At 38.9% G+C, this 19,356-nt stretch overlaps 1 pseudogene; it reads left to right on the top strand.

Moving 5' to 3' along the window:
- Positions 1–9,501: 9,501 nt before the first annotated feature.
- Positions 9,502–11,154, top strand: LOC147628959 (uncharacterized; annotated as a pseudogene).
- The last annotated feature ends 8,202 nt before the right edge of the window (positions 11,155–19,356 follow it).

Below are 19,356 nucleotides of genomic sequence, written 5' to 3'. Positions count from 1 at the left end.
TTTTGACTCATGCGCGCGCGCGCGCGCACACACACACTCACTCTAATTGGAAGTTGGTAAGCCATCGTGGAAGAATTTCCACTTGTTTCCTAAGCAATAGGTTTAACAACATCCCTTGAGCTATGTGCAGCTCCTTCTTGGCTTAGGACATCTTTCTCCCCAAGGAAAAAAATAGGGGATAATCTTTGCCAATTGGCTATTTTTTAGGGTTTTCTAGAAAAAATTCGCCCATATTAAAACATTCGCCCAAATTTTAGCCATTTTAAAGGGTTTTAGAAAATATTCACCCAATTTTGGACATTTTAGGGCATTTTAAAAAAAGGATAAAGGGGGTTGAGAAAGAGCTTGTTCACTAAAGGATAAAGGGGGTTGAGAAGTGATTGGGTTGAAAGTAGTGATATGTAAGGGACTTGAGATTGGCAAAATTGGGGTTACTAGAGGTTTGGTGAAACCTAGTGAAGCACCTATGTATATAATGTTGGTCTAATGTAGATATGAAATCCCTAAGGAGTGTGAGGTGTTAATGTGTGGCAAAGGTCTCAATGGATGCCTAAGGCTAGCTTAAAGGGCTAAATTAAACATCTACATGTGTAGGGATATGTTTTGACCTCCTAACCTAGCCATTCTTTCCTCTTTTGACCTTGTTCTTGTAAGTCTCTTGGCTAAGGAACTCCCTTTTCCCTCAAGTTTCTAGCATATGAGACCCCATAGTTTGAAAGTCATGCATTGGCTAAGGAACTCCCTTTTCCCTCAAGTTTAAACTTAAACTTGAGGGAACTCCCTTTTCCCTCAAGTTCAAACTTAAACTTGCATTAAAATTTTAAAGAAAATTCAATTACCTCCAAGTGTAAGCTTTGACCTCCTAGACTAGCTATTCTTTCCTCTTTTAACCTTGTTCTTGTAAGTCTCTTCTTGCATAAGGAGCTCCCTTTTCCCTCAAGTTTCTAGCATATGGGACCCCTCTGAAAGTCATACATGACTTTGGGATACCTCCAGGTGATAGAGCTCAAACTTAAACTTGCATTAAAATTTCATTTAAAAATGTAATTACAAGATACCTCCAAGTGCAAGTAATTTAGAAGTGTAACACTCATCGAGGTGGTCAATTTGGACCCCCTATAGATAACAAAAATTGGACTCCTAGGTGCAAAACAAGGCCTCTAGAAGCTTTCAGACATGTTGGGATTCCTGAGCCAAAGTGTAAGTTCCTAGATTCTCAAAAGCTTCTCCCTTACTCCCTTTTTCTATTTTAGGCCCCATCTACCTTCTTTTGACATTGTTCTTGCATTAAAATTTTGCAAGTTTAAGTTTTCATGACCATGATTTAATAGGTTTGCTCATACACCGTGATTTTGGTCGTATGCCATGATTGTTACCATGACTACAGAATCACATCACCCGTACACTATGATTTGTTCGTATATGCTGTAATGCTTGATCACATCAAATTTTTTAGTAAACTGTAGATTCATGTTGCTGATACACTGTTATGTTTTACTTTGTACACCCACTTGCATCCAATGGTTTTCTTGCCTTTAGGCAATTGCACTAAATCCCAAGTCTCATTTCCATATAGTGCATCCATCTCCTCATCCATAGCTTTCTCCCAATACACATTTCTAACAGCCTCATCAATGCATGTGGGCTCTACAACCTGCACAACTTTTGCCATGTATGCATAGTGATGTGCCACATAACCATCATAAGTAAGCCTCTGCACAGGATTCTTCACTCTCCCAGATCTTCATAGCTTTGCATTCATGGCTTCCATAGCCTTCTTTACACCAGGTGTTCTCATAGCTGGGATCCCAAGCTCCTCATCAAGGCTCATCTCTGAGCCACTAGACTCTCCATCAACATGAGAATGCCCTGCATAAATGTCAAGCATAATAAGAGGCTCAACCACTTTCTCTTTGCCTTTATGTGATGTACTAATCACATTTGTAGGACTAGTATTATGACGCAGCCTGCCACTCCATGGTCTATCAAAACTGAACCACTAGATGAGGACTCTCTTGGTTCACTCAAAGATTATGATTGCTGACTTGCATTCTGTGCAACCACATTTCCACTCACATCAGCCTCCACCAATAGCTTCTTTTTCAACAGCAAGCAACAGTCGGATTGATAGAGCCAATACATAACTTTTCTGGCTCCTTGGTTCCAATCCTTGAACTCTTTCACATTTGTAGCAGTCGGATTGATCTTCGGTATCTCTGGTGCCTCTTCATGCTCACCTTCTTTGTAGTCCCAACAATAACCCTTTCCCATCAAGAAATTCGTTAACCTGAACCTCTAAGCATGGAAGTTGTTCTTATCAAGATTCTCAGCAACAATCTAGTTTATGCCATCATTAACATCTTGCTAGACACACAAATTTACTAGAAACAGCACTCTGGTTTTGTCCTGCACAAATTGCTGTATTTTCTGCAGCGGTACTGTAGTACACTCAAATGTCACAACCAATGACCTCAATGTGTATACATACACCCAATGGCAACAACTGTTGACATCCTTGTAGCACACACAATGTCTGCACAACCAATCTGTCTTCCTGTAGTTCTTAAAAAACAGAGTTTTGTAGAGAATCGATGACTTACCCACCGTAGTGCTCAAAATCACCTGCTTTCTAGAAAACGGAGGTCGTGATGCGCCCGAAACGCATTTTCGACCCAAAAATGTAGTTCGATAGGACAGAATAGTTACCCTATAGCTTTACTCCCGTGAAGAAAGCTCCTCAATCAGAGATCGTTTGCCGGTGCCACCTATAGAGCTCCCGATAAGGGTGTAGTCTCGCCAATACAAATAGAGAAGAGTAGTTGAAGCTCTTACCCTCATACCGCTTCCTGTGCTTCTCTTGCTTGCAGCTCAGTCCTTAGCATGAGCCAGGCTCTGATACCATGAAAAGATGCAAGGGAGAAGAGAGCTTGAGCTCTTGCAAGCACACACACACACTCACAAAACCCTAATAGGGAACACACAAGGTGAGAGGCTGAAAATATTCTTCTTCTTCACACAACACTCAACACTCAATATACAAAGATAAGAGTACACACCATAATGAAACACCATATGAAAGGTACTCAACCAAATACATACTAGGGTTCTCTATAGTGTGAACCCAACCAAATGAGCTGGCGCTATAACTATGCCAGTCTCTAGAATGGCTGTCACACAACCTTTCATCCCACTGGCCGCATATCACCCATGATCTCACCAACTATGCCAGTGGTGTAAGTGTGGAAACTATCCCCCCCAGGCGGGTCATCAGTGTCACCGCCTCACTAGATGAGCTCGATATCTCAACAATCAATAGGTTGATCTATAAGGGCTGAAATGCGTCACTTTTTGAGCATTCATTTATTCCATATATGGTTGCGCAACATTGTACAAAGGTAGAAGTGTATTAAAGGTATCTTATGAGTATACACTGTTGTTTTTTACATAAAAGCATGGGCTGAACTAAGTTCTCAATGAAGATAACATCTCTACTCACCAAAATTTGCTTTTTAGTTGGATGGTAGAGTCTATACCCTTTGCTTTTTAGTTGGATGGTAGAGTCTATACCCTTTGCTTTCTGGGTTCTATTCCACAAAAATACATTTTACCACCTTATCATATAGTTTATTGTGTCATTGCTCTCAAGCATAAGAGCATAACCAAAAACAAGAAAATGAATCATAAAGGCATTCTTGCCATTGTTATATGCATTCACGAGAGGTAATTTTCTGAAGGCCTTGGTGAGGCATCTATTTAGTACATAAGTGGCACATGTAACTACCTCCAACCAAAAAACACGAGGTAAATCTTGGCCTTCAACCATGCAACATGCCATCTCCATGAGAAATATGTTCTTCCTCTTGGCCACACTATTTTGTTAAAGTATATAAGGCAATGCGCATTAATGTTTTATACCTCTTTTATTCATATATACATGAAACTCCTTTGGCATATATTCCCACCCTCGATCTATATGAAGAGTGCTAATTTTACATGTAGACACATTTTTTGCCATAAACAAAGTGTCTGCTTCTTAAGCATGTAAAAACCTTTGACTTTGTTTTTAATAGATACACTCAGGTGTGCCTAAAGTAGTCACTCATCACAATAAAATTCACAAAGTAGAGATATCCCACAATCAATGATTTCCTTAGGGCTGATGCATCTTTTGGAATGATGCCTATTAGTATTGCATCTTTGCCCAAAATGCACCCCTCACATACATGTTTGACAGGGGTCCAATGTAGCCATGCCATAGCTCCACATCAGCTAATAGCATGTGGCAATAATTAAACAAGCATTATGTGCCAATATCTCATGCTTCTCCACCTTATAAAGCCCATGGCTTAGGGTACTAGATGCCAAAGTGATGTCTCCATCGCTCCAGTCCATGAATTGTACATCTATCATTAACAAATTTGACCATTTGACCACTAGGTTGCCCTAACAATGGCAGAGACTCATATCGAGTTCTTTTTTATGCCTGGCAGAAGACCTGTGAGAGAGTGATTGTCCCACCATTTGCAAACAGTGAGAGAACAAGCTTACCAACTTCTTTTACTGGATATGAGGGGCTGTTTATTGTGCCTCCTTAAGGAGGAGCAGACTCAAGGGAGGAAAATAAATCACACTAAAAAGTAATGTGCTTGGTGGCACCACTATCAAAGTACCAGAAATGCTGAATTATCATTGACATGCATACATCATAATGGGGACAAAAGGATCATAACTACAATGCACAATGAATCCCCAATCATCTTGTGTGTAGTTTGTTGACTCCTCCTTTTTAGCACTTGGTGTTAATGCGTCTGCCCCCCACATCCATGCTTGACTCTTTCTTCTTCTCACTCTGTAGCCTTTTTCTACATTTATTTATATAATGGCTTGGCTTCTCATAGTAGTTGCATTTGCCTTTCTTCTTAGGTTTATCACCCCCTTCTTGGCATCCTTTCTAGAAGACTATGCTGATTCTATCTTTGGCTTATAGCCACCCAGAGAAAAGTTTTTTCCTTTACCTTTTTGACTAGTAATAAATGCATGATCTCCCACACATATACTAGTTTGGTTTTACCACGATTGCTCTTCTTGTAAGAGTACTGCAATCAAAAGTAAGGGCATTGGAGTTATCCTTCATCATCATGAGCCTAAATGTGTAGATAAAAACCCTAGTATATGAATCTAATAAAGTCCTGAGAATAATAGATACCAAAGAATTATCCAGATAGGCCTCATCAATATGTGCAAGTTACTCCCTGAGATCTTTAATAAAGTTCTGAGAATAATAGATACCAAAGAATTATCCAGATAGGCCTCATCAATATGTGCAAGTTACTCCCTGAGATCTTTAATCCTTATGAGGAACTTATCCATTAAATCTCTCTCGTTCATATGCTTGGACTCTAATTGCTTGCGCAAGTAAGCCACTCGTGCCTCATTACATAGCCAGTAAAACACAACAAGCGTATCCTAAGCATGTTTCATAGTTTTACATGAGCAAATATAAAGAATAATGCTCCTTTTTACTGAAAGTGCCACTAATGCATGTGCCTATGTATCCTTGCCATCCCACCTAACTTGTTCTACTATGGGAGGTGTGAGATACGATATACATTTGAACTAGTCTCACCAAGTATCTTTACATGAACTATCATGTGCTGATGAGATAGGGCATGTCTTTAATGAGATGACATTCCAAAGCTCTTTGGAAACCAATACATGATGCTATATGACCATAAAGGGTAGTTGATCTCAATAAGCTTATCCAAAGTTACATTTGAACTAGTGTCACAATCCAAAGTACCTACATTATCCTGTGCTGGTGAGATAGGGTGTGCCTTAATGCCAATGACAACATTCCAAAGCCCTTTGGCAACCAATACATGATGCATCAAATATGACCACAAAGGGTAGTTGGTTTCGCCAAGCTTCTCGTTAACAAAAAGCATCCCTTGCCATTTGAGTTTGCAAATGACACATAATAAAAATATCCCAATACTTCCAGGTACTATCAATGTCCATGGAATGCAACCCAATATGCCAATAGACCACTGATGACAAAGGAAGCCTTGTAAAGTGTATGAAAAAATGTAGAGAGTAGAGTGTGGAAACAATACTTAGTTGGAATGTAAAAAACAACTTAGTTGGAATGTAAAAAACAATGATAATTTTGACGATGCTATTAAAGATGAGCTTGAAGATGCAATGTCAAAGATGAGGACGACCTTGTTTGCACACCAAATGCTGATGCTATGCAAAAAAACCCAAAATCAAACAAAAACAGTTTGAACTAACGCTTCCTCGGGGATGATTGCAAAGACCTTATAGAACGTAAACGAGCCCAAAAATATTTTGAAATGCGCAAAATACCGTTAACGTAGTTAACATCACACTATAGGATATACCTTCTCAACCTAAGATGATAGCTCAATCCAGAAAAATGTGACAAGGTGGTGAGGGCAAAGAGAACATGTTCTAATACCAATTATTTGAGTGGAGATTGATGTAGGAATGCACAAATAGATAGAGCAAGCAAGGAGAGATAAATGGAAGCACAACACTCAAAGTAGATTGATGAGAATGAGTGAAGTACAAGGAGAGATAGATGGAAGCACAACACTCAATGTAAATTAATGGAAATGAGTGAAGCACAAGTGAAGTGAAATGATAAGGTCACTTATACACACTTGAGTTGTACATATTCTCCAAGGAAAAAAACCTCCTAAAGAGGGAAAAAAGTGCCTCAGCCCATTATTAGCCTACGTCCACACATCACTACTACATAAATGGCTACAACAAATATATGATCTCTTATAAAAAGGATTCAATAGACCTAGTCTATCACCTTAGGGTGAACCTAGGATGTGACTTTTAAGTTGTGTATAGACTATAGAGGACTCGATAAGTAGAAAGGACTCATTAGACCTAGTCTGTCATCTTGGGTTGCACCTGTTCTCTTTTTCAAAAGAAGAAATATGGGAATTTCAAGTTGTGTATAGACTATAAAGGGTGCAATAAAGAGAATAAGTATCCTATACCTTCTTATTGATGAACTTCTTATACAATTGTCAACAAAAACTAAAGTTCTCTCTAAGATTGACCTTAGATCCAAATATCATCAACATATATTAAAGATGAGGAAACCTTTAAGACTACATTTCAAACTAGGCATGGACATCATGAGTTTATAGTCCTTCCCTTCAAATTGACTAATTCTCGTACAACATTAATGTGTCTCATGAATAATGTATGTCATGAGTACATTTTTTTAGTTGACATCTTTGTCTATTCTTAAATAACGATCATCAAGAACATGAGTGTTGAACTGGATATTGTAATGCTTAGTTGGATTATGCTAAGTCAGGTTTTGCTAGGTCTAATGTGGCTGAGTCGGATGTTTATGCCAAGAACATTGTCTTGGGCAGTTACAACTACTTTTGTCTTGTTACTTCAAGAGGTTAGAATGTGCCTTGTGGGGCAGAGTTAGGGTGATGTAGTCGTGTTCTAATGCTGATGTATTTACTCAATGAAGCAAGTTCAGTCATGTTTTTTGCTCTGCAAGATCTACCTCTGTGCATTATTTTGTTCAATCTGAAGTTGTCTTTGTGCAAGTGCTGCTGTGTCTGAAGTGCTTTCTATGTTGATTCATTGTGAGTAATGGTGTTTTAGAGTGAGTCTATCATGATGAACCCCAACACATTTGGCGATCCTATTGTGCTTGTTGTTCTTGCTGTGCCTGCTCTGCTGCTGCTGAGTTTGCTATGTCAGCACTGTTGGTTGTGTTGGTTGTGTCTGTTGAGAGATGATGCATGTCAAAGCATCCAAGAAGAGTATCCAGAGTGTATTACACCAGAGCCCAAGCCCAAGCAGGAAACATTGATCCTTTTAATTATGAACAAGCCATAGATGAAGAGGTTAAGCAACCTATCCCTGAAGAGCAACTGTCAGGCCAAGGGGGAGAGTTTTCAGGAGCAACAGAGGGAAGGCATGTGAGGAAATTGGTGGGAGCTTTACTCTTGATAGGAGGACCTATAGCAAGAAGTAGAAGAAGACTCCTATTTGACCCACTACAGGTATCTCCCAGGCAAAGACCTAGGAGAGTACCTCAGACTATCCCAATGGCTCAACAACCTCCCAACCCTAAGGTCAAAGTAGCAAAATTCAGAGGAAGGTCTAAAGAAGATGCTAATTGTCATGTGGCTCAGTTTGAGTCCAAGTGGCAAGCAAGTGGGTATTAGGTTGTGTATCCTGACCCTATTAAATTACAGCAATTTACAGCAACATTGGAAGGAAAAGCCATGAGTTGGTTTAGCCAATATGGTATTGCACATTTTGCAACATATGCTGCACTGAGAGTAGCATTTTTACAAAGATTCAGAAAAGAGAAGACTCCAACAAATGTCTTAAAGAAAATCAGGGACATCAAGCAGGGGAATATGTTGGTGGAAGATTATGCTCAGAAATTTAGAATTTTGGTTGATAGATTGCAGGGCAATGAAAGACCCACAGATGAAATGAAAGACCCACAGATGAAATGTTAGCAAGATACTTCTTGAAGGGTTTAAGGAAAGGTTTGAAGAATGCTGTGGCAAGCATTGACATTGCAGGTGGAATCAATAATCTAGGTACTGCTGCAGAGCTAGAGTTGAGAGGAGGCTTGGCATGACCAAGACCAGTAGTAAAAGCAGGGATAGCTCTGATTCAGAAGAAGGGTCAGAAGCAGAGTCTGAGTCTGAGCAAGAAAGTGAATCAGAAGTTTCATCAGCCCCAATGATGTGATGAGGGAAGTAAAGGAAAGAAGAAGAAGAAGCATAGTGGTAAGAAGAAGAAGGATAATGAGGAGGATTTGGTAAGTCAGTTAAAGAAAATTGGATATTCTGTCGTAGTACCAAAAGAGAAGCAGTTTTGTCATATTTGTGAGAGAGAAGGCCATAGCACTGCTCAGTGCTAGTATAACCCTAATAATAGGGCGAGGCCAACTCCCAATGGAGGTAGAGGAAGAAATAATGTGGAAGCTAATCAAGTAGCTCCAAGACCACCTTGGAGGAATCAGGAAAATAATCAGAGAAGACTGCCTGGAGTAATGCTATGTGTGTATTGTGATGCACCAGATCATTGGGTAGGCCTGAATTGTGCACTATGGTTGAAACATAGAGAAGAAAGAGGGATGCCAATGGTACAATATAATCAAGATGACTAGCAAGCAAGGCCTCAGCAGCAATAAAATCAGCCACAGGCTCAAGCAAATGTGATAATAATTGACACGACTTAGCAATAAGAACCGGTAGAGGTGCGCATGAACCAAATCAAGAGCAGCTTATCAAGGAACACTTTGATGAGTGGGCATGTGATTGCAACCAATGTTATGAAAATCAGGATGTTGATGTGATGGCTATTACAAGGTCTAAAGGTAAAGGACCAATTGATTGGACAGAGTAGAAAGGAATTAGGGATCAGGTACAAAAACAGGTCAAGCATGAACAGAGAAATCAGATGTTGGATGAGATGAATACAGACAATCAGATTCGTAAGCAGAAGGAGCATGTGGAAGTCAAGCCTAAAGTGAAAGGAGATCAAAAGGATTGGTTTAAGGTCTTGATTAACTTTCCATTGTAGTTGTCCTTAGATCAAATGTTATGTATTGTACCAGCATTCAAGGAGAGGTTGTTGAATAAGCTGCTAAGGTAAGGAATATGAAGTTCAGATGAACCAAATAGCTGAGGTAGCAGTGCATAAGATTGAACCAAATAGCTGAGGCAGCAGTGCATAAGATTGATCCAGTAGATGTTGATTTTATAGTTCCTGTCATAAAGGTAACTTTTCATGGCAGCTTATTTGAAGAAGTGTTGCTTGATGGTGGAGGATCTGGAGTTAACATATTAGCTGAGTCAGTCTATCAAAAAATGTAGTTGGGAAAGTTAGACCCAGCACCTTTTCAGTTTAAGATGGTAGATCAGAGAAGGGTTCAACCTTTAGGGATTCGGAGGCAGCAGTCCATTCAGATTGCAGATATATGAATTTTCTGGTGAACTTTGTGGTTTTGAAAATGGAGCAGGGAGATGACTCTTATGAGATGTTATTGGGAAGACCTTGGTTCAGACTGGCTAAAGTTAAGCAGGATTGGGAAGACCTTGGTTCAGACTGGCTAAGGTTAAGTAGGATTGGGAAGACTGGCTAAAGTTAAGTAGGATTGGGAAGACCTTGGTTCAGACTGGCTAAGGTTAAGCAGGATTGGGAAGACCTTGGTTCAGACTGGCTAAAGTTAAGCAGGATTGGGAAGACCTTGGTTCAGACTGGCTAAAGTTAAGTAGGATTGGGGGGACCTTGGTTCAGACTGGCTAAAGTTAAGCAAGATTGGGGGGGTGAAAATAAGGTTGTTCTGAAAAAAGGTAAACAAGTGGTAACTATACCTATGCTGGGCAGGAGGAACATTCCTTTCAAAGAGAGACCATTGTATGCCCAAACCATTAATTTGGCAGAGGAAGTTGAAGATGATGAGGAGGAAGCATTTTTGAAGGCCAACCCATCAATTATGCCTGTCTTTGAAGTTGATGTTGAAGGGATCTTGCATAAGGAAGATGAGTCAGTGGAAACAAGCTCTGATCTAGTTCCTGGACAGGTAATAGAAGGATTTGAATTGATACAGATGGTAGATCAGAATGAAGCCTCTAGCTCAAAAGAAGCCCTAGCTCAAGAAGAGAGGGAAGCAAGGCATATGGCAGAAAAGATATACAACAAGAGATTTGGAGGTTCCCAATAGGGTGAAACAGGATGAGTTGAAGGAGCTCAATTTGGGCACAAACGAGGATCCAAAGATGGTAAAGGTGAGCATTCATGTGGAAGGACAGTTCTTGAATGATCTATTCCAGCTATTGCTAGAGTATAAGGATGTATTTGCATGGGATTATGCTGATGTAAAAGGTATTGATCCAGATCTGCACCAGCATCACATCAATCTTAAACACGATGCAATTTCGATTGTGCAGTAGAGGTACAGGATGAATCCAAACTTTGTTCAACAGGTTAAGGTGGAGATTGATAAGTTGTTGGCTGTAGGATTTATCAAACCTATCAATGAGGTGACATGGTTATCTCCTATCATTGTGGTGCCTAAGAAAAATGGCAAGTTAAGAGTGTGTGTTGACTACAGGAAGCTAAATGCAGCCACAAGTTAAGAGTGTGTGTTGACTATAGGAAGCTAAATGCAGCCACCATTACTAATCCATTCCCAATGCCATTTTGTGATGCAATATTGGATGCAGTAGGGCAAGAGAGTTGTATAGCTTTTTAGATGGTTTTTCTGGGTAAAATCAGATTAAGGTTGTTGAGGAGGATCAGCATAAAACAGCCTTTATTACGGAATGGGGAGCTTTTGTCTATACAGTCATGAGTTTTGGGCTCAATAATGGACCACCAGCCTACAAAACATTTGAACCTTACTTACAGGATTTTATGAGGGTATTTGTGGATGATTTTTCAATGTTTGGAAAGAAGGATTTGCATTTGCAGCATCTGAAGTTGTGTTTTGAAAGATGTAGAAAGTTCAGGATGTCCCTCAACCCCTATAAGAGTGTTTTTTACTGTCGAGTGGAATTTTGTTGGACATGTGTCCAAAGAGGGGATATCTATTGATGAAAGGAAAATTAAAGTTATCAATGTAGCTAAAGTTCCAGAGAATGTGAAGGAAGTGAGTAGGTTTGTTGGACAGGTAAAATGGAATGCCAGGTACATCAGATATTTGGCTAATGTTTGTATGCCTCTTACTCATTTAACAAAGTAGAATGTACCATTTGTTTGGGCTGAACCTCAGGAGAAGTCATTTCAGATGTTAAAGAAAATGTTCTCAGTGGCTCCATAATTACAACCTCCAGATTGGACTTTACCTTTTCATGTGTTTGTTGATGCATCGGATATGGCTATAGGAGATGTTCTTATGTAGGAAAAAGTCAGAGGGTGGTTCAAGCATGTATATTATGCTAGTAGAGTCTTGACAGTAGCTAAAAGGAATTATACAGTGATTGAGAGAGAAGCTCTTGGGATGGTGTATGCTTTGAACAAATTTAGACATTATTTATTGAGCAACAAGGTGATTTTTCATGCTGACCACCATCAAGCATTGCTGTATTTGATTAAGAAGCCATTGTTAACTAGAAGGTTAGCCAGATGGATGCTGTTGTTACAGGAATTTGATTTTGTCATTGTCCATACACCAGGCAAGGAGCATGCTATAGCTGATTACCTGAGTAGATTAGAAACTGGAGAAGAGCCAATAGGTATCAATGATGATTTACCTGATGCATAGCTGTTTGAGGTGCAAAATGCAATATCTGAGTCATGGTATGATCAGATGATATTTTTGACAGATGGGACTATGCCAATAGGTTTTTCAGCTGATCAAAGAAGAAAATTTGCTCTTGAAAGTAGACCTTTTTTGGTGATTGCAAGAGCATTATATAAGAAGGGGATTGATCAGGTGATTAGAAGGTGTGTTCCTGATTTTGAACAAAAGGTTGTACTTCAAGAAGCTCATTCAGGTGCAGTAGGAGGACATTTTCCAGGAGACATTACAGGTAAGAAGATATTGCAAGTTGGATTATGGTGGCCTACTATGTTGAAGGATGCAAATGAGCATGTAAAAAGTTATGTTATTTGCCAAAAACTTGGATAGCCTAATTCTAGGGATAGAATGTTTGATCATCCTATTCTGCCATTAGAGCCATTTCAGAAGTGGGGATTGGATTTTGTAGGGCATGTGAAGCCAACTACCAGCAGGGGATGTAAGTACATTCTAGTGGCAACTGATTAGTACACTAAGTGGGTAGAAGCTATAGCACTTAAGGACAAGAAAGCTCAAAGTGTGGCCAAGTTTTTGTACCACAACATTATGACCACGTTTGGATGCCCTGTGGAGTTGGTGAGTGACAGGGAAACTCATTTTTTGAATGAGGTGATCTCTGAGCTAACCAAGACTCACATGATCATGCATAAGAAGTCTATAGCATATCATCCCTAGGCTAATGGATAGGCTGAAAGCACTAATAAAACCTTGGTCAGAATTTTGAAGAAGATTGTGCAGGAGAACCACAAGGACTGGATGAGAAGTTGGACTCTATATTATGGTCTTTCAGAATAGCTTTCAAAGTCACAAACATGTATGACACCATTTGAATTAGTTTATGGACTTGAAGTTGTGGTACCTATGGAGTTTGTGGTACCAACTCTGAGAGTTAATGCAGAGAAGATGTCTCCTAAATTGTCAGTTTAGCACAGGAGTAAATATCTAATGCAGCTAGAAGAAGATAGATTGGTTAGTGCTTACATTACTAAGGTGATTCTGAGAAGAAGGCAAGCATGGGTAAGCATGAATGTGAAGTTTAAGGTATTTCAAGTTGGAGACTAGGTGATGTTGTACAATTCCAGGCTAGGACCACATCTAGGAAAGCTGACTTTGAGGTATAAAGGACCTTATCAGATTGTGCAGGATTTGGGTCAAGGCACATTTATTGTGGTTGATGTTTTTGGTACTAGAGTAGAGAAACCTGTCAATGGTTTTAGGTGGAAGAAGTTTCAGGGTAAGCCACCTCATTTAGATTGGCCAATAGTAGGGTTGCTAGAGCCAGAGAAGTTTGCAGTAAATAGATGTGATGAGATGGGATGCGAATCAGATAGATGGGAATGAATGGATGGATGGATGTGATGAGAATAGAAGTGATGAGAATGACCTTGTAAGTGTTAAGAGCTAAGATAATATGCAAGTGCTATGCATAGTTATATGTAAGGTGTGTACTTTTGCAACATGGGAGAGTAGTGGCTTATAAACCTTAAAATTTTAGAGATTTATCCTATATTGATCTTGAACTAGTAGCCATGGTCCATTCACTTAAGCATGGACCACTTCCTTTTGGGTACCAAATTTGAACTGAGAACGTTATCAAGAATTATCTTTTTACCTAGCCTCTTCTCAACAATTAGGCAAAGGAATAGGATGGAACTCTTATGCAAGTATGATTTTGATATCAAATACATCACAAGAAAAGAGAACAAAGTGGAATATGCTTAGAGTAGAATACCTCTTTGCAATGTTATGTTTGTAGTTAGATCTAAATTTGAGGACCCAATTAAAAATGCTACAAGGAAAAATCCTTATTTTTGATACAATCCTCAAACATCTAGGCACATATGAGATTTTAGCTAACAAGTATGTGGTTTGTGATAGGAATATATAATTTCTTGGCTATGTACCTAAACTTAAGAAGAATCCTTAAAGATTATCGATGTACCTTAAGACATGCAAGATTTAATAAGACCTATATGAAGGTAGAATAGTCACTATTTTGGCCTAGAATCAAGGTGAATCATGGAAGAAAGTGCCTTTTTTTTGTCAAAGAGTTAAAGTGTAGCAAACAAGGATTTTTAGGGAAATGAAACCTCTTAACATTCCAAATAGGAAGTGGGAGTCCATTTCACATTAAGTTACCTACTACTAGAGGTGGTTACAATACACTTTTTTTGGTAGTATGGATATACTCACGAAGATGACACATTCCTTTCTGATGAAAAAGATGAATGGAGCCATAGGAATGGCCAAAGAAATATTCCAACTCCATGGTTTACCCAAAAACATTATGTCTGATAGGGATTCTAGATTCACATCTAATTTCTAGCAAGTAACATTCAAATCCATTGGTCAAAATGAGCCCTTCTTTCCATCCTCGTACTAATGGAGAAATCGAGAAGGTTAACTCCATTCTTGAAGACATGCTTATAATGCATGTAAACAAGAAGCAAAGAAGAAATTTTGCTATTATTTGTTTACAACAGTTCATGGCATGTTTAGACCAAAATGTATCCATTTTAAGCTATGTATGGACAAGATTGTTACACCAACAAATTTCTTAGATCCAACAAAGAGAGTGGTAGTATATAGGTAGATGTTAGAGAAATTGGAAGGAGATATGAGAATAATCAAATCTCATTTGAGGAAAGCCTAGGATAGACAAAAGGCCTGTTACGATAAAAAACATTCATCACCTAGAGAATTTGTTCAAGGTGATATGGTCTTTCCTATGGCAAGCAATTTGAAGTTGGGACGGCGAGAAAAAAGATTGTCTTATAGATATGTCAGTCCTTTTAAGGTGGTTATTTTTAAAATATATACTTTTGGCTTAAATAAGAAGTCCTTAAGTTGATGGGTTTCAAATTTGGAGCTGAGAAGATAAAGATATGGTTTCAAATTTGGAGCTGAGATGATAAAGATATGGTCTTCGTAATGTGCACATTACTATTTTATTACTTGGGAAGGTTATTGTAAGGTTAAATTTATAACATCAAAGGAAAGCTAATATATGATAAAGATATGGTCTTCACAACATGCATATCACTATTTTATTACTTGGGAAGGTTATTGTAAATTTAAATTTATAACATCAAAGGAAAGGTTTTTCTAAGGTTTAAATGTGTGTGTAGAGTAGGCCTAAGTCGGCGAGCAGGAACTCACATGGTAGCCAAGGTGATGAACTTGCCTGAAAAAAGAAAATTTTGGTGGGAGTCATCTAGGCCAAAGGGGACTCCAACACAACCCATGAGGAGAACGACGAAGGCCCAGAGAAGAATGCCAGCAAGCTACGTGGTGTAGCCCACAAGGACCAACCCATCCCCCAAAGCTGGCGCATGTAGGCATGAAGGAGAGAAGAAGCACCTCTCCACTCATCTCACTGGGTGGAGGAGAGATGGAGCACCTCTCCACTCATCATCTCCTAGGGTGGAGGAGAGAAGGAGCACCTCTCCCCTCAGCTCCTTATTATGAATAAAGGTATGCATCTTTTGTTATCTATAGTATTTTGGGGTTTGTAAATGCACCTTATGTGGTACAAATGGATGCAAACCCTAGTCCTCACAAGAGGCTATGTGAGAGTTTGTGGGGATGGAAGAAAAATAAGAAGGAAAAGTGGTGCATGAAGGGAAATGGGGCACATGCATATGTTTTGATCTATAAGGCATTTTTAGCACTTTTTTTGCATGGGATACATGGCGAGTAAAAATTACAGAAAAGGAATTGTGAAAATTCATAATTAGGAAAGGTGTAATTGAGTAAAAGTTAGAAGAGATATGTACATAGTGAAGTGTGAATCTCTAGTTTGATGAGTACATAAATAAATACTTTAAGGCTAATTATATATTATGAGAAGCATATTTAAGGGGAAATTTTTTGAAGCATAAGATCAAAAAACTATTAAGAAGCTATGGGGCGATCCCTCTTATAACTCATGCACCATTTGAGTGCTAGTCACACTGGTGGTATAAACTCAGACAATAATTTTGGTTCAAAATCAGCAAAATCAACAATTGCGTTCGATAGTTCCAATCAACAATAACATGCCCTTAAGAGTTGTAGCAAAGTAAAGCATTAAATGAGCATCATCATAGATCTTAGACACACGGCAAGCTCTCTTGAAGTCATTTAAATGCCTTTGGGGATCCTCCACTAGGCTAGCATTAAATTCAGGCAAAGGTACAATTGGCTTTTCTGGATTAGCCATGTCTGTAGGTATCACAATTGCTTGGGGTGCTAGGGTTGGACTACCATGATGACAACTTGAGGTAATGGTGGTTATGTAGGAATGTGAGTTACTTGAAGAGTTTTGGGAGGTGAAATGGGAGGTGTTTTAATGATAGGTATACCAACACTCAATTGTGTAAAAGGGGGTGAACTAACCCTGGTGATGGTTCGGTGGACTCGAAGATTGTGCTTTCTTTTGTAGTTCTTCTCGATGCTTATATCGTTTAACCCTCTTAGACTTTCTCAATTGCTTTTCCCACTAGTGCTCATGTAGTGCAAGGCTCCATCTACCCAAGATTGTGAGATTTTGTGTCACAAGACCCAAAACTAGAGATAGAGTCCCATCGGCGTGCCACTATCAGGAAATATTCTTGAGCCTAAGGTATAAAACTATACCTAGATAAGAAACACCTAGCAAAAGAGAGATACACACATAACAATACCAGAGCTATAAGAAGGAACCAAAGGCTATAGTGTGCAACTAATATTTCTCTCCCAGGAGTATGCAAAATGCAGTTAAAACTCAACCCCCACTTCTTTCCACAAATGCTATGTGATTAATATTGTTTTAATGTTTATAATGTATCATGCAATCATTGATGAAAACAAAGCAAGTTTGAGTATAAATTTTACTAACTAAATTTATAATGGTGATGTTGACAAGTGTACAAATGTATGAATCTTAAGAGTTTGGCAAAATATTTAATATGTGTGATGATGGATTTTTTTAAATATTTTTGTTTATTATTGTTTATCATAAAAGAGGAGGCAAAAGAAAAAGAAGAGATTATTTTCTTTCGCTGAGTTTTTCCTACTGAATCCGTTTATTTCATTGTTGTCGATGTTGTTGTTCTCAAGTGTGTGTGTGTGTGTTCTCTCGATGTTGTTGTTCTCAAGTGTGTGTGTGTTCTCTCGATGTTCAAGATACACAAATCAATAGAATTTTACGACTTTTAGTAAGACTTTTTGTATGTGTAACGCAAGTGAATGTGTATGTCTTTTTTTTAAAGGAGGGAACTCTTTACAAATTACCACATGTGCTGTAATAATTCAATACAGTGTAAGGAGCTTTATATGTTTAGGGTACATAGTCAGCTTTTAAATACACAATGTCTTCATCAAATACACAATGTCTTCATCAAATAAGAGAGAGAGAGAGAGAGAGAGAGAGAGAGAGAGAGAGAGAGAGAGAGAGAGAGAGAGAGAGAGAGAGAGACTCCACACCACACACGCGGGGGTTGCTAAGGCCGCGTTGTTGTGTCGTGGTTACTATTCCGTTGAATGCGCACTCGACAACGGCTCTATTACCTGCGATTCATGCCCCTGTGTTTTTGTTGTGGTGCTTATTGCTGTGGTGCTTCCGCCAAATGTGGTTCCTGGAGCCACATGCCTGCTTCCCTCTTCTTTTGGTTGTTCAACTGCCCCTTCTTGTTCTACACGACGGCGACCCACCTCAAAAGTGCCCCAAAAGGCACCCTTTCAAGGCTTCTTTTAAAATTTCCCTTTTTAAATTTGCTAATGTCTCTAAGGGCCCCCCTCCATTCTCATTTGTGTAGCCTCTCAAAGTCTATCAAAAGTTGTTCCCCCCTTTCTACTTTCATGCATCGCCTTGATATCTTCTCTATTTTTTTTGGTTGCTCCCTTCTCAAATGCCCTTAAGGGTCTTCAAAAGATTAATGCCTAAAGTGTCTCCTTCTTTATTTGATATTCTACCTTTGATTCTTGAAGAGGTAAGGTGAGTCAACTTCTTGCTTATCTCGAAGTCCTTTTTTATACTTCTTGTAGCTTATCTTGAAACTCATGGGCCTTTGATATCATAGTTTGGTTCACTTTTTATATCATGAATGAGATAATCTTCTTTGTCCTTTGAGCACTGAAAATGGTTAAGTGTGTCAAGATCTTCATACGTATGTGCGAAATTTCCTGCGAGAGCGAGAGAACTTTGGTCGAGACCAAGTGAGAGCATCATTGTAATTGTCACGGTGTGAGTGGGCGAGATAAATATTATGCGAGATGCAATAATGTTAGTAAATGGACACGTGCGGACAAAAAACACATACATGCATGCAATGCTCACACAATAACATGCTCTTGAAGCTCTTTAAAAAATGCAACAATATGTAGGTTATGAAAAGCTTTATATGGCATTAAGCAGGCTCTCAGATCATGGTATGAGATGAGATAAATACAATCATGGGAGCCATCTTAGGGCTAGATTAGGCAAATGGATTAAGCAAAAATAATGATGATGCACTCTAAGCTATTTAAAGGCACCCAATCTAGTACAAACGTGTGTGAATCTAATCTCTTGACTTGTTATTATCTTGTCATTAGGTTTAGCACTTTTTCTCTACTTTCACTATGCAACGAATGATTAGCCTACTCCACTTCTATCCACCCTAGTGAGCTCCCAACTTAATTTTTAAGTGTTAGAGAGATGCAATAACACTGCTCAAGCATTAAATAAGCAAGACACCTAACACAATGTCCAAGGAGTGTTTGGCTTCAGAACAAGTAGGCTAAAACCCAATGGGTATCATGATGTTGCTTTAGTCATATATTTGACTTTGAGTAAAAGAGAAGTGAGTCATCCATTTCTTCGAGAGTATTTGGTTGGTGAGAGGATCGACAAGAAGGTTTGAATTCTTGTTCCATGCATTTGATGGTAGTGATAGATCTTTAAAGCATGAGTGACGTTAATTATTATTAGCCTTTGGGTTCATTTATTTTCTAATTTGTGGTCATTTTTCCACTTAATGAAAGAATATCATTTTTCCACTTGGACATGATTACTCTTCCTT

This window comes from Cibotium barometz, chromosome 18 (genome assembly GCF_041138505.1).
Source record: "Cibotium barometz isolate CiBa-2024 chromosome 18, ASM4113850v1, whole genome shotgun sequence".
Classification (NCBI taxonomy): Eukaryota; Viridiplantae; Streptophyta; class Polypodiopsida; order Cyatheales; family Cibotiaceae; genus Cibotium; species Cibotium barometz.
Note: the sequence above shows the minus strand (reverse complement) of the source record. Positions and strands in the feature narration are given on the sequence as shown.